The sequence below is a fragment of the Melopsittacus undulatus genome, chromosome 2, assembly GCF_012275295.1.
Source record: "Melopsittacus undulatus isolate bMelUnd1 chromosome 2, bMelUnd1.mat.Z, whole genome shotgun sequence".
NCBI lineage: Eukaryota > Metazoa > Chordata > Aves > Psittaciformes > Psittaculidae > Melopsittacus > Melopsittacus undulatus.
Window position 1 is genome coordinate 85,199,300 of NC_047528.1, and position 12,426 is coordinate 85,211,725.

The 12,426-nt window shown below is 38.7% G+C and overlaps 1 protein-coding gene across 1 annotated transcript in view; it reads left to right on the forward strand.

Annotated features, from left to right (window-relative positions):
- The window catches only part of LANCL3 (LanC like family member 3), a 30,683-nt gene that overhangs the window by 13,017 nt on the left and 5,240 nt on the right, over positions 1-12,426 (forward strand). The window lies entirely within an intron of this gene.

The following is a 12,426-nucleotide window of genomic DNA, read 5'->3' on the forward strand; positions in this document are numbered from 1 at the left end:
CTACAGATCATCAGGATTTTTACTACTTCAGACTGCTACCACAGTCTAAAAGTAGGATAAAAGTCAGATGACTCAGAGGACTTGATCACCTTCATCTGGTTTTTCTGCATTATGTTGTCAGCATTCTTCTTGTAGCTTAAGTTAATATTTCTATTCAGTGGCTTATTGGCATGGCACAAATTGCAGATCATCACATAAAGTAAAAGTGGCATAATGCCAACGTGGAGTTCTCCAGAATCACCTTTACTTGAAAGTGGTGCTGGTGCTACTTTAAAGTGACTAATTTATGCTTCTGTTAGCCTGTGAATGATGCTGTTGTGTCATTTACCTCATTTAACTAATTTCACAGGTTGCCACATTGTTCCTCAGCAGCAAATATTTAGACATACTTCTAGATGTCACATGCTTCATAAATATCTGCATAATAGAACTGTGCATACAAAGCAGCATGACTTAGAAGAATAAAAAAGTCTTGCTAGACAAGCAAGATCAGTTGTTGCAAACAACAGAATTATAAAATTAACAGCTGATGAAAGAGCAATAGCCAATGCCCTGTTTACATTTGAATGGGGCTTTTGATGCAGCACTGAAGATAATCTTCCTTGAAAACGTAATTCATGCTGGCTTGGATGGGGACATTGTGGATTTGGAATTGGCTGAAAGACCACAAGCAAAGCTAATAGTAACTTCTAATAAAGGACTGATTTAGGAACCAGCCTTATTTATTATCTCCATTAGTGATCTAGAAGAGGCAGCTCACTGGATAAGAATTGGTTTGGCTTTTAAACTGAGACAAGTGCCAAATACCATGCACAGACAGAGGAAAAGTATGAAAACAGCTCAAGAGATTAAAAAATGAACTAAAACAAGGTTTATTTTTAGCAGTACAAGCCCATGTGTCTGGGGAGCATTATGTATACTTATCCTGTATGCTAGGAAGAAACTGAGATTCAAGTAAGCTGAACACGACAGGGCCTGAGTTACTCGTGTACTCAGTTCATGTGAGTGTTAGCATTTCATTTGCATGTATGCATCACTGCTTGTACATCTGGACGTAACGTGAACACAAGTTCTACACTTACTTTAATGTAAATTAGCATTACGTTTCTTTGCATTCATCCTGCATGGGAATGAACAGCTAATATAAATGAAAAGTCATAACCTGTCTTGACAGAGGTTAACACAAGATGGCATCCAGAAGGTCAGTGAAATTTTAGACTGCCGACGCAGCTGTAGCACCCAGCAGAGATGCTACAGATTCATTTTCTGTGATTCTTCAGGCCTTTCCGTTGTGTAAAAGCCACTCTGTATGCCAAGACCTGAAAGCTTTGCAGCTCAAACTTTTTCCTACTGATGACTAATTTTGGGTATGTCTAAATGCCCTAGGCACCTAGTTTATGCTCTTGAAGTCCTGTAGGCATCTTATGATAGGCATGCAAATCCTGAGAGTGCTGCATTGTGGGGCTCATAAGGTACACCAAAATTTATGAGCCAACAGCTATATGACTCGCTGTCCATGGAGCTCTGATACAGATTTACAGTGCTCTTTTTTATCCATGGCGTTCATGCAACTCCTTCTAGTTGCCTTCCCACAGTAGTAGCAGCTTGCTCACCTTTTTTACTTTGTAGCTCATCTTTCCCTCCTCCAAAGGAGTCTCTAAAGCTACAGCTGGGGAGCATGCCCTGCTTAGCTGCTCTCTCCCACTTTGCTGGAGATGCGCTTCTCACAGAACCCCAGGCAGGGTCTGGCTTGCTATGGAGTAAAAGTGAACTAAGCATCATGTCTTTTCCCATTAGCAGGGGCAGAATGTGTTCACCTCTCATCAGCTGTACAGGTTTTAAGACCAAATTGGGCTTGAAGAAAATTACAGGCCAAGTGGGGGTCATAGTCTCCTCCTTTTTATATTCAATAACCTTGAGATTTCATCACTGACCTGGTAATTCAAATGCACAGCCCTTCTCTTTCTGACACAGTGCAAGAATCTAAGCTGATGCTTTTAAGCTGCCTGTGCTGATGGCTAGAGCAAGTCTCTTACTTCAGCTCTGATTGAAATTACTTATATAAAATACTCAAATTCTGTTCAGCAGAGCAGGGCCTGGAGGGAAGTGCTCCAAACTCTGGGCTCCAAAGTCACTCTGTTTCTTTGTCACCCAGAGTGTGAGCATGGAAAGAAACTCTTCCTGTGTGGCAAAGACACACTAACAGCAGCAGAGCTTTGAGTAACAGTTTTCAAACTTGTCCAACCAGTTGACTGCTTGCATTTGCTTGCAGTCAGGAGATAGCAGTATACAAACAAATGTTTCTTCTTCAGGATTTATTTCCATTACTCCATCTGGTTTAATATCTTGTACCAGTACTAGATGACTCAAAGTAGCTGCACAAATGTCTGTGGAAGGCAGTTTTGAAATGTGCTGTCTGTAGCTCACCTAACCTGCATTCTTAAAGGAATGGCTTTATGCTCTTAAGCACAAGGGCTTATCTTTCTTCTAGAATTGATGGGCTGAGTTCTGGGAGCTGGTTGTATAACTTGGACTTGCAACATCTGTTGGGAATAAATGTTCTTCAGTTGTGAGTTTTGATAAGTTGGAAGGTGATAAAATATTTATTTAAAGATCACAGGCTCTGAAGAATTGTAATTTAATTTAGTTGGAGTGTTGGGGAACTTCTGGCAGTTAACCCAAAATCTTAAAAAAAACCATAAATATCATCTTAACTATAGAGAGGTTCAATTGGTTTGTTAGAATTCCACAGTGAGAGTGGACTCATTGTGCAGAATTAAATTTGCTAGCTTACTTGAATCTTGGGTGAGCAGAGAGATATTTTGTCTTTAAGCTTGATATTTTTCATAAACTATCGTTTTGTTCTTACATAATAAGATAAAACAACTTTATGTGGTTAATTACCTCCTGTCCAGAAAATAAATGTAGCAGTCTTTTTAGCTTCATTTCTTAGGAGAATGTCTTACTTGTTTCTACACCTGTTTCTGCTTGATTTTTTGTATGTTGTTGTGGTTGGTTGATTTGTTTTATTTTTATGATGAAAGAACAGACCTGGAGACCTGCCCAATCCTATAGTCACAGAATCCCAAGGGTTGGAAGGGACCTCGAAAGATCATCTTGGCAGAAAAAAATATCATGCTGGAAAACAGTGCAAATTTGACCCATGTCCTAGAATCACAGCTGCATCTGTAAACCATGACCTAGCACAACAGCTTGAAAGGCAGATGTATTCCTGTTAAGCTGAATATCGAGTGAGATCAGATAGTTCTGTCCAGAACAATTTGATGGTGGGGGTATAAACTGCAGTCTTTAATTTTATTGCTAAGTTTTTAGTCCTTCAAACAATGGATTTGCAGTAGGAAAGAAACTTTACAGGAAGAATGTAAAGCTCTGCCTCAACACAAAATATAAACCATTACTTGGAATTCTAGCTTCAGGAGACTGGTGTCTCATACCTCAACTGAAATTATTAATCCTTTTTCATTTATATGTGGAAGATGGTATGTTGCCCAGCTCATCATAGGAAACAATTTTATTGAGAATATTTGTTGAAGCAAAATTCTCTGAGGAGTTTCAGGGAGAACTACTGATTATAAATGCAGTTCTATTCAATACAGGCATAGAGCATACACAGCCTTAAATTGTAAAAAACTTATGAAAGAACCCAAATGTTTTTATTGTATGTAAGTCATGCATTCTGCATTGGTGTAGAGCAATGAATGAGAATGCATCTGCTTGTCACTTCCCTCCAAACTGACTAAATTCAAGTAGGATCAATCCTTGAAGATGTTTGCTCAGCTCTCTCTCTTAGGTTTTTCTACTCTGCATCTGCAAGCAAGGTCAGCAAGAAGGCCTTACTCCTGTGTTCTCAATCTTTAAAGGCTGCCTCAGACAAAATCATTATTGACCTCAACTGCGAGCCAGCCCCACAGTGTTATTAATAAGACATGGACTAACAAGAATTTATAGGAATAATTACATGGCATAGAAACCCTATTTACTAAGTGAATTATTAAGCTCCATTCCTGGGGATCATTGAATTATTTTTATACCTATGTTAGATATTATGCCAACTGGTAAAATTTTCAGCACTTCTTATTTAACATTTGCCAGGAGTAACATCCCTCCAAGTTCAGACCCATTCAGTTCAGTAGGGACTTTGACATAAGAAGCCATGTGGATGATCTAATAAGTGAAATTACATCAACAAATTAAAAATAAATAAATACTGCATGAAACTGAACTGGCTCTTTTCCTTTTCCATCATTCTGAGTGATGAAGATGATGGTTACCACTTAAGATGAATTGAACTATGAACATCTTTAGAGATACTCTCAAGGAACTAGAAATCAATCTTTCTCTATCCCTATCCTATAATTCTTATTTACTGTATTGCATAGTTGCTTTCAGTGTAATAAAACTATTCATCTTTTTTTTGTGATCTCACATGAACAAGATAATTACTGTTGTTTAAACAGTGGAAACTTTACAGTTATATACAATTGCAGCATGAACACTGTATTGACAAGCTGGAAAGAGATAAAAAGGTTTGTGACCATACAGGTTCTGTGCAGTAAAAGGGTGGGCAGAAAAACATTTACTCATCCAGATGTGCAATGTGCAACCTGCTGTTTTCCCTGGGTCAGTACTACAGTGAAGCAGTAGACCATTATGTAGACCACTGAAATGTAGACCATCCTCTTCAGACACAGCTAGTTAACATGGCCAACAGGGCCCAGGAACAATTTAACTCTTTTATCTCGCTTCCCTTCTCTTTACCCCTTTTCCCTCTCTCTTAGGGTCAGTTACACCAACTCACCTCTGTTTTGTGGTACCTTTTGCAGTGTAGCACCCAGCTGGTCCTTCCCAGCCCAGACAAGGAATAATGGAGGTATTCAGCTAGTGTAGTCTCTGCTGGGAGAGATCACTACAGCAGTGAAGTTTCATTAACTCAGGTGCATGAAGTGATGCACGGTGCTCTTGTCTCTTTGTCTTTCTTAACTAAACATCAGTTTAAAGGAACTTTACAGGTATTAACATTTTTCCATACAAAACTAGACTAAGTTTCTCAGAGCTTAAATTTTGGAGATAAGCCAGTGATGTCCTCGCTTCCTCTTACCCCTTGCAGCAGTGTATTTCAGTGCCTGATTTCACTTCTGTGTTTAGTGACACCTTCAAAAGTAACTTTGTCTTCATGAACTTGGCAGCAATGTAATTCATAATCTTAAGAGGTCCAGAAGTAAACACATTACAATTTATTAGATCAGTGCCCTGTCAGATGCTGGATGTTCTTGTTTCTAGAGGAAGTAAAGGAATGAAGGAGTGGAAGTGCCCAGTTCTTTCTATGATCTTCAGGACATCTTAAAACATGGGTTATCAACTTTGTTCTGTTGCTATATACAGTTGCCATTTGCATTTGTAGAACTCTAAGCCTAGGTCAGCCTCCCTATGAAAAGTAGCCTTTACTGACTGACTCAAGATCAAGTTCTGACTATTTCACGTTGACCTGCAGACACATACAAACACGAATAATGCATTTTTCCAAGGAGCAGTCTGCCTAAGTTCCTGGTAGCAAATGGTGATGCCCAATTGAAGGGGGTTTGCATGATTTTTCAAGTTCAGACTAAAGACGTGGTTACTGCAGAGTACCGGGAGACTCACCTTGTTGCAAAGTTTTGTATTATACAAGGTCAGTTTCATAAATCCTGATTCCTGCTGCTCAGGAGCTTGAAGAATGGATAATACTTCTTTTGCCTCTCCATAAGTTGCATACATAAACCAGTTGTAACAACAGGGCAGCTTTGATACAACTGGATATATCTCTGGAACAGATGAGAACATGAATTCACTTACAGTGAACCAGCAGACCTGCTGTTAAGGGGAAGTGAGCTGGTCCAGAACACAGGGGCAGAGCAGATGTTCCATGCTTACCAGTGTAACAAATGGAATGGGATCCTGGGGCAGTACAGCTACAACACACTGGGCTGCCTGTTACCCAAACAAGCATGCAAGGTGTTCAGCTTGGAAGGTGTTTATCATTGTAATGCAGAATTGTCAGGGACATGTATTTGGAGTGCAGCAGGATAGATCTCCTACCAGGAGCTGACAGCTCTGCCCTGCAGTTTCGGCATAAGCTAACGACAGCACTTTTGTACTGATGTACTTTCTGACTGAGACTAAATAGAGTCGAAGGATTTCCCACTGATAAAGTTTTTACGTGAATAATCTTCCACCTTCTTGTGCGGGGAGTGTAGATGGAAGAAAAGCAGTATCCATGCAGCACTAATCTCTTGACTCATTTGCAGTTGTCATAAACTGCTCCAATGTCTGGTGGATACGTGGTTTGACACACAGGAGCTCCAAACAGGGATTTGGATTGCAGAAAGTTGATCACTGATGCATCCATTTTGGCCACTTCCCAGGCTCTGTGCCCCCAGAATAGCTCAACCATGCATTATACAGCGGGTGAATAATAATAAAGGAAAGAAGAATCTTTCTTGTTTGTAGAGAAAAGCTGGGGTTGAATTCTGTAATGTAGAACAAAGCCTCTCCAAGTGTTGGGTTTGTTTCTCAGTTAATTTGCAAGTGTTATATTTTTGCTATTTTAAAACATGTTTTTCAATTCATGCCCTTGAATTTGGGTGCAATTCTAGGGAGAGATGTTTGAAATTAAATTGTTGGCTCTCTGTGGTAACCCTACCTCTAATAGGCTGAAGAAAACATGCAGCAGGGGTGCAGACAGCTGCCATTTGTAACACAGGAGTGCATCCCCGGATACCTCTATTCTTCAGTGATGGGACTCCTCCTCCTGAGGGATTCCCTGCTGTCTTTGATGTTGACCAGCAACCAGCATCTAAGCTCTCAATAGGCAGGCTGATACCTCTTCAGACATGTTGGTTATCTGAACTGCTCTGCTCTTAGATCTGTTCCTTGACATCCTTCCTGCTTCAGTTCTCTAGCAGCAGAGAGCAAGGGGTTGTGTTTCCTTACTTTCTCCAGGTAAAGAGTGTGATGGGGACCTCTTGTTTACTTCCTAAGACCTAGGAGAGACACTATATTAGAGCTGGGTATCTGTAGCCAGTCAGACCCTGGTGCAACTGAGTGAAAGACATTGGGGACTGAGGGTAACTGGAGAAACTAATGTTTTTCCTCTCTCTTCATTGGCTCAGAATGGGAGAGCTTGAAGAAAGGCCAGTTGCTGTTTTTTCTTCAAACTCTCCAGTGTTTGGGTTGAGACAGAATGAATAGAGATGCTCATTGCATTTGACCAACTGTGTAACAGCACCAGCTGTTCTCAGGCAGCCTCCTAGCTACAGTAACAGTTATGCTGCATCCTTTTCTGCTACACGTAATTTGCGGTCATGTTTGAAAGTTTCTCCTTCTCAAGGACAGGTTTAACAGCAGAATTTGGTAGGTTTAATGCTACACAGTGCTGGCAAGTGAGACCTGTGGAAATTTTGTTCTCTCTTAGCAATAAAAAAAGTGCCGTGTTGTCTTCTTTACCAGTAACAGGACAGGACTGACATTGCTGTTTCCATGTTGCTGAGGCAAAGAAAGAGCAAGCCTCAACCATGTTAAAGAGAAGCAACAACAATGGGATGTATAGGGAAATCTGTTTTACTCAAGATTGCAGTCCGATGCCGTTTACCAGTGAACTGGCACAATCATATTAGTAGTTGTGCTGAGTCTGCACACATTGCCATGTAGTTGTGTTAATATGGGAAATTTGGGAAAGTATGCTCTCTAGAAAGTACTGTTAATAGTGCTGTTACAGCATGAAATATATGGCATTAGCAACAATGTCAGTAGTACTCCAGGAACTAATCTGATTCCTTGAACAAACTTTTCAGGAGATTTAAGAAAAATATTTTTTACTTTTTAAAAGAAGGGTGAAATTAGCACTGCTTGTAAAGAAAGCAGACAACTGTGCACCTGGGGTTGGTTTCCCCAGTGTGCTGCAGGAGAGGTACATCAGTCAAACTGGAATAAGTCTAAGGGGAGGAAGAACCCTCTGTCTTTGTGCATGCTAGTCTTCCATGGCTTCAAGCATGAGCATCATCTGAAAGGAAAAAAAAATCTGTCCATGACTGCACAGAAAAGTCCCTGGACAATTGCAGCCCCATCTTTGGTAGGGAAAAAAAAAAAAGAAATCAAGTTTAAGGAGTGAACTTTAAGTATCACGCAGTGCAGTAAGGTATCATTGAATTACCAAGTTGGCTCCAGCACCTTTGCTTGAGTCAGCTGTCCTGCTGAACACAGAATTGTTTTCTTACAGGACTTTTGAGTATTATAACTAATACACAAGCTCCCTCTGCTGGGCTTCCAGCATAGAAGAATAATGTCAAAGCTTCTCTTAGGTTATTGTAGGCTGACCAATTTTGACAGCTTATTTTGATACTATCTGCAGCATCCGAGAAAGTGTATGATGAAATTCATGTAAATGGCTTTTTTGAAGTGTGGCAGAGAGGTTTTATGTGTTAGATAAATTTTTTTTTCCATGCACAGAGGGAGTTTTTTTTCCACAATAATGTATGTGAAGCTGTTACCTCCTTAAAGTACTGATGCATCAATAAAAAGATAATGATACGTGGCACTCAGTAATACCTTCTGTTACATATAGGAAAGAGCTCTAAGAAAATAAATACAAATCTTCTAAAAGAATTATGAGCTTACACTCCTCAAATATACTCAATACAGTATGCAGTTCTATGTAGCAGTGGTTTTCCTAAGGCAAATTATAAGCTGAGGGGCTTGTAGCATGCATTCAGAGGAATGATGAAGTGCTGACAATTTTACTGCAATTGACAGCAAAGAAGAGTTTGTCCTGCTCCTTTCAATGTAGTCCTCAGGGTCAAGATTTCTGTCTAAAGTTTTTGAAACTTATCTAGGGCCTAGCACTGTCATAACCAATATATTACAAAATCTCTCTTAGGAGATTGAAAGGAGATGTGATACTATTTACTTCTAAAATGTAAAGGTTGAGTAAGACTGCTAACAACAAAGGATGATGTTCTGCGATTGCTGTAGACATGGCACTTCCTTCCTGACTTTTAACAGGGATTTACTGAATAAAGTACCTGCCTTAAATAATTCACAGATTTGTGGAGTGCCCTAATGGGAGAAGGCATATTGACTGCAGTAGCACAAGAGAAAAATGGAGAGACTTTGGAAACACAGTGGCTTTTTAACTGTAAGTAGAGCTTCTAGGCACAGGCAGAAGCATTATACTAAGCAGAAACAAATACTAAGCATTAAAGTGCTGCTGAACTGATACGGAAATTGCAGGGGAAATGAGGAATGCATGCATTGCAACCCTTGATCTAGTGAGGAGACTAATGAACACTTCTAATGCGATAGGACAGGTTGTGGTGTCTTTAAAAATACAAAAAGAGCTGAAATATTAAACCATCGCAGTATATCTCTTAATGTCAGTAGTCTTTTGGCCAAGTACTGATATGATAAAGAATAATTTTACCTACTGCATAGCCATTCACATTCAAGAAATTTCTCAAAAAAAAAAAATATATATATATAGCTATCTCAAGTATGAAATTATTTCTGGGTAGCATATTCTCATTTTGGCTTTATCCTTCATCAAAGCATCTGACAGTGTTCACTAGACAATGTGATACCAGTCTGTGATTTATCCTTTTAAAGCCTTTGGGATGATCACTCTGTTTCTTTGCTGTCCCTAATTAAACATATTGTTTCAATAATTCACTGGGGCAAAGAGGCATTGCTACTACAGTGAAATTAAAATTAACTTTGTCAAACCAGCTGTAGTTATGATTAATATATTCTATTGTTGTTTTGGGCATAAGCTTTTAGCTGCTTTCTTAAAGATACTGTGAGGTAGCCTACAGAAACTAGCCAGAGATGTTTTTTCTTGGCAAAGTGAAAAATCTGAGGGGATTTTAGCACAGAATTGGTTGAAATGCAGTGGAGCAAGCCAGTGGGGATCTTAAGTGGGATTTCTGATCAATCAACCTTTGGGAGGCCACTAATAATGACAGTAAGTGAGGGTTTCTGTTCCAGCTGACCATTTCCTAGAATAAGAAGCAAATACAAATGCTCCATATTTATGTAGAAAACAGGCATCAGCCCTACAGTGACTGTGGATTGAGGCACTTGACAAGAGAGAGTTGGAGTCAGCACAAAAATCTTCGCATTTAGTTATTAGTTAGGACACATCTCCTACCTGCCTTAAGCATTCAGGTCCATCCAAGTGGCCAGGGAGAAAGTTGCTTTCAAGATAATACAGGTTACTTTCTTTTCATTTTCTTTGGTAATGTGGAAGTGGGTCATGGTAGGCTTGTTTCTATCATCCATTCTAATAATGATTTTAAATACCATTTTTTGTCTGGCTTAGCATGTGGGCTTTCTTTGCATTCTGAAAAAAAAGGTGATATTTCTTAGCGTATTTCATTATGCCAGCCAAAAAGGTATACTATGTATATACTTGAGCAATCATAGTTGTGGAGACAGTGTTCTCACAGGAGAATGGCTATTTGGTACATGAGCTCTGAGTAACTCCGAGGGATACAGCAAGGCTGTGGGAGGCCCGAGGAAGCTTAAGCAAGCAAGATAAGAAGAAGCTGGAATTCACTGAGTTATGAGAACTGTGGACTGTTGGTAAGCTTTCGAGGTCAAGTTCTCACACCTGTGCTTAACCAATTATATGTTAGTCACTAAGGGTCTTCAAGACAAGTATCAAATCATGATATGCCAAATTGCTGTAGGTGTGTGTAAGCAATAGTATATAAGGAGTTAATGCTTTGCAATAAATGGCTTTTTGTCTGATCATATTGATCTCTGACTGAGTCCTTTCTGTGGCACATAGTGATTGTTTGACTCTTTACACTTACTTTATATTAAAAAGGGTGAACAATTAATTTCTTGCTAGCTGTTAACTTCTTTGTTGTACAAAGCTAGATTTGAGTAGAAGTTTAAATCCATTTAAAATACACAATCAGCATTTTAAAATGGCCATTAACTGAATTTAAAAACTAAATGCCCTGAACATCAAAATAAGCTTCACAAAACATGGTATTGAAAGACAGTTCATTTATTAAGTAACTGAACTAAGATTTTTCTGAACAGTGTGCCTTTGCCCTCCAAAATTACAGCTAGGAGATCTTACCATTCACATTTATTTTCAAAGGGTTACCTTACTAAACCTTTTACAAAGTACAGAATTTGGAGGATTAGGTTCCAAACTGCAAGGTGGCAAAATAAGAGCTCTGGAGAGAATGCAGCACCTCTTGTTGTGTCTCTGCTCTCATTTGCTTAGGAATTAAATTCTTTCTTTAAATTAATTGAAGCTGAAACAATTCATTTAAAAATTACTGGAAATGAGTGAAGTCTCCAGATGTTAAAGGCTTATTTACTTCTACTGCAGTAACATTAAAGTTCAGTAATCAAGATCAGAAGTAGGCTGTTCTCCAGGTTATACAAATATCATAGGCATTTGAAGCAGCTGTAGTAAAATGTCTTAACAGGGAGCAAAGTAAGATGGACAAACAAGATTTTTCAGCCATTAGTTTTCAGTCAAGTTGTAAGTGATACTAATTATCCATAGCATCTTTTACATGCCAAATGAGACAATACGGTTTATAACAGATGTTGCCTCCATACTTAATGCTAACAGAATCTATTAAACTTGAAGAAGTAATTGCAAATCCTATTATAACACAAATTATAGCAAAGCCAAATGTTTGCAGAAACATTTTAAGTACATTACTTTGATATTCCAGTTAGTTTTAGGATTACTATTTATCTTGTCAAGCCTATTTCTAAGTATTTTTTTCTTGTGCTTCATTTTTCTTTTTTCCTTTCTCAGTTCTCTTTTCAAAAGTTTAAATATATTTTTGCAAAGTACAGCTGCCATACAGGCTTTCACCTAAAGCCAAAACCCTACGTCAACTAAATTATTTAAATGACCTAGGTATTGGTCAGTAATGTACAGATGCGGTTGACACAAAGGAAGATGCCAGTGATTGCAGTGAATTGCGTATAATTACAGCTGTAGTTAAACCCTGTAAAGTCAATTCCTGTCTGAACTCTTTAGGTCAGTAACTTGGAAAAGTTCTTTTCTGGTGAAATATACTATTTGCAAATCTTACATTTGACACCACTAAGAATAAGGCATTAGTCATTTCTTAGGACTGCATTAAAAGCAGTGTTGACCTGTTCATGGTAATAAAGTCTTATAAAACTAGCTAGCCTGCCTTCATAGAAACTTGTCTTGCACTTCATTTTTCTTAGCATTTTCTTGAAATAAAAAAGCCTGATTGTTCTACTAAGATGTTTCTAAACCCACATATGTAGTTGTGATTTTCAGTGAAATTTAGTACCCTCTTCCTTGCATCCTCTTTTCTGTCTGCAGAAAAATCTGTTCCAATATGCCTGTAACTTTTACTTCTCTAG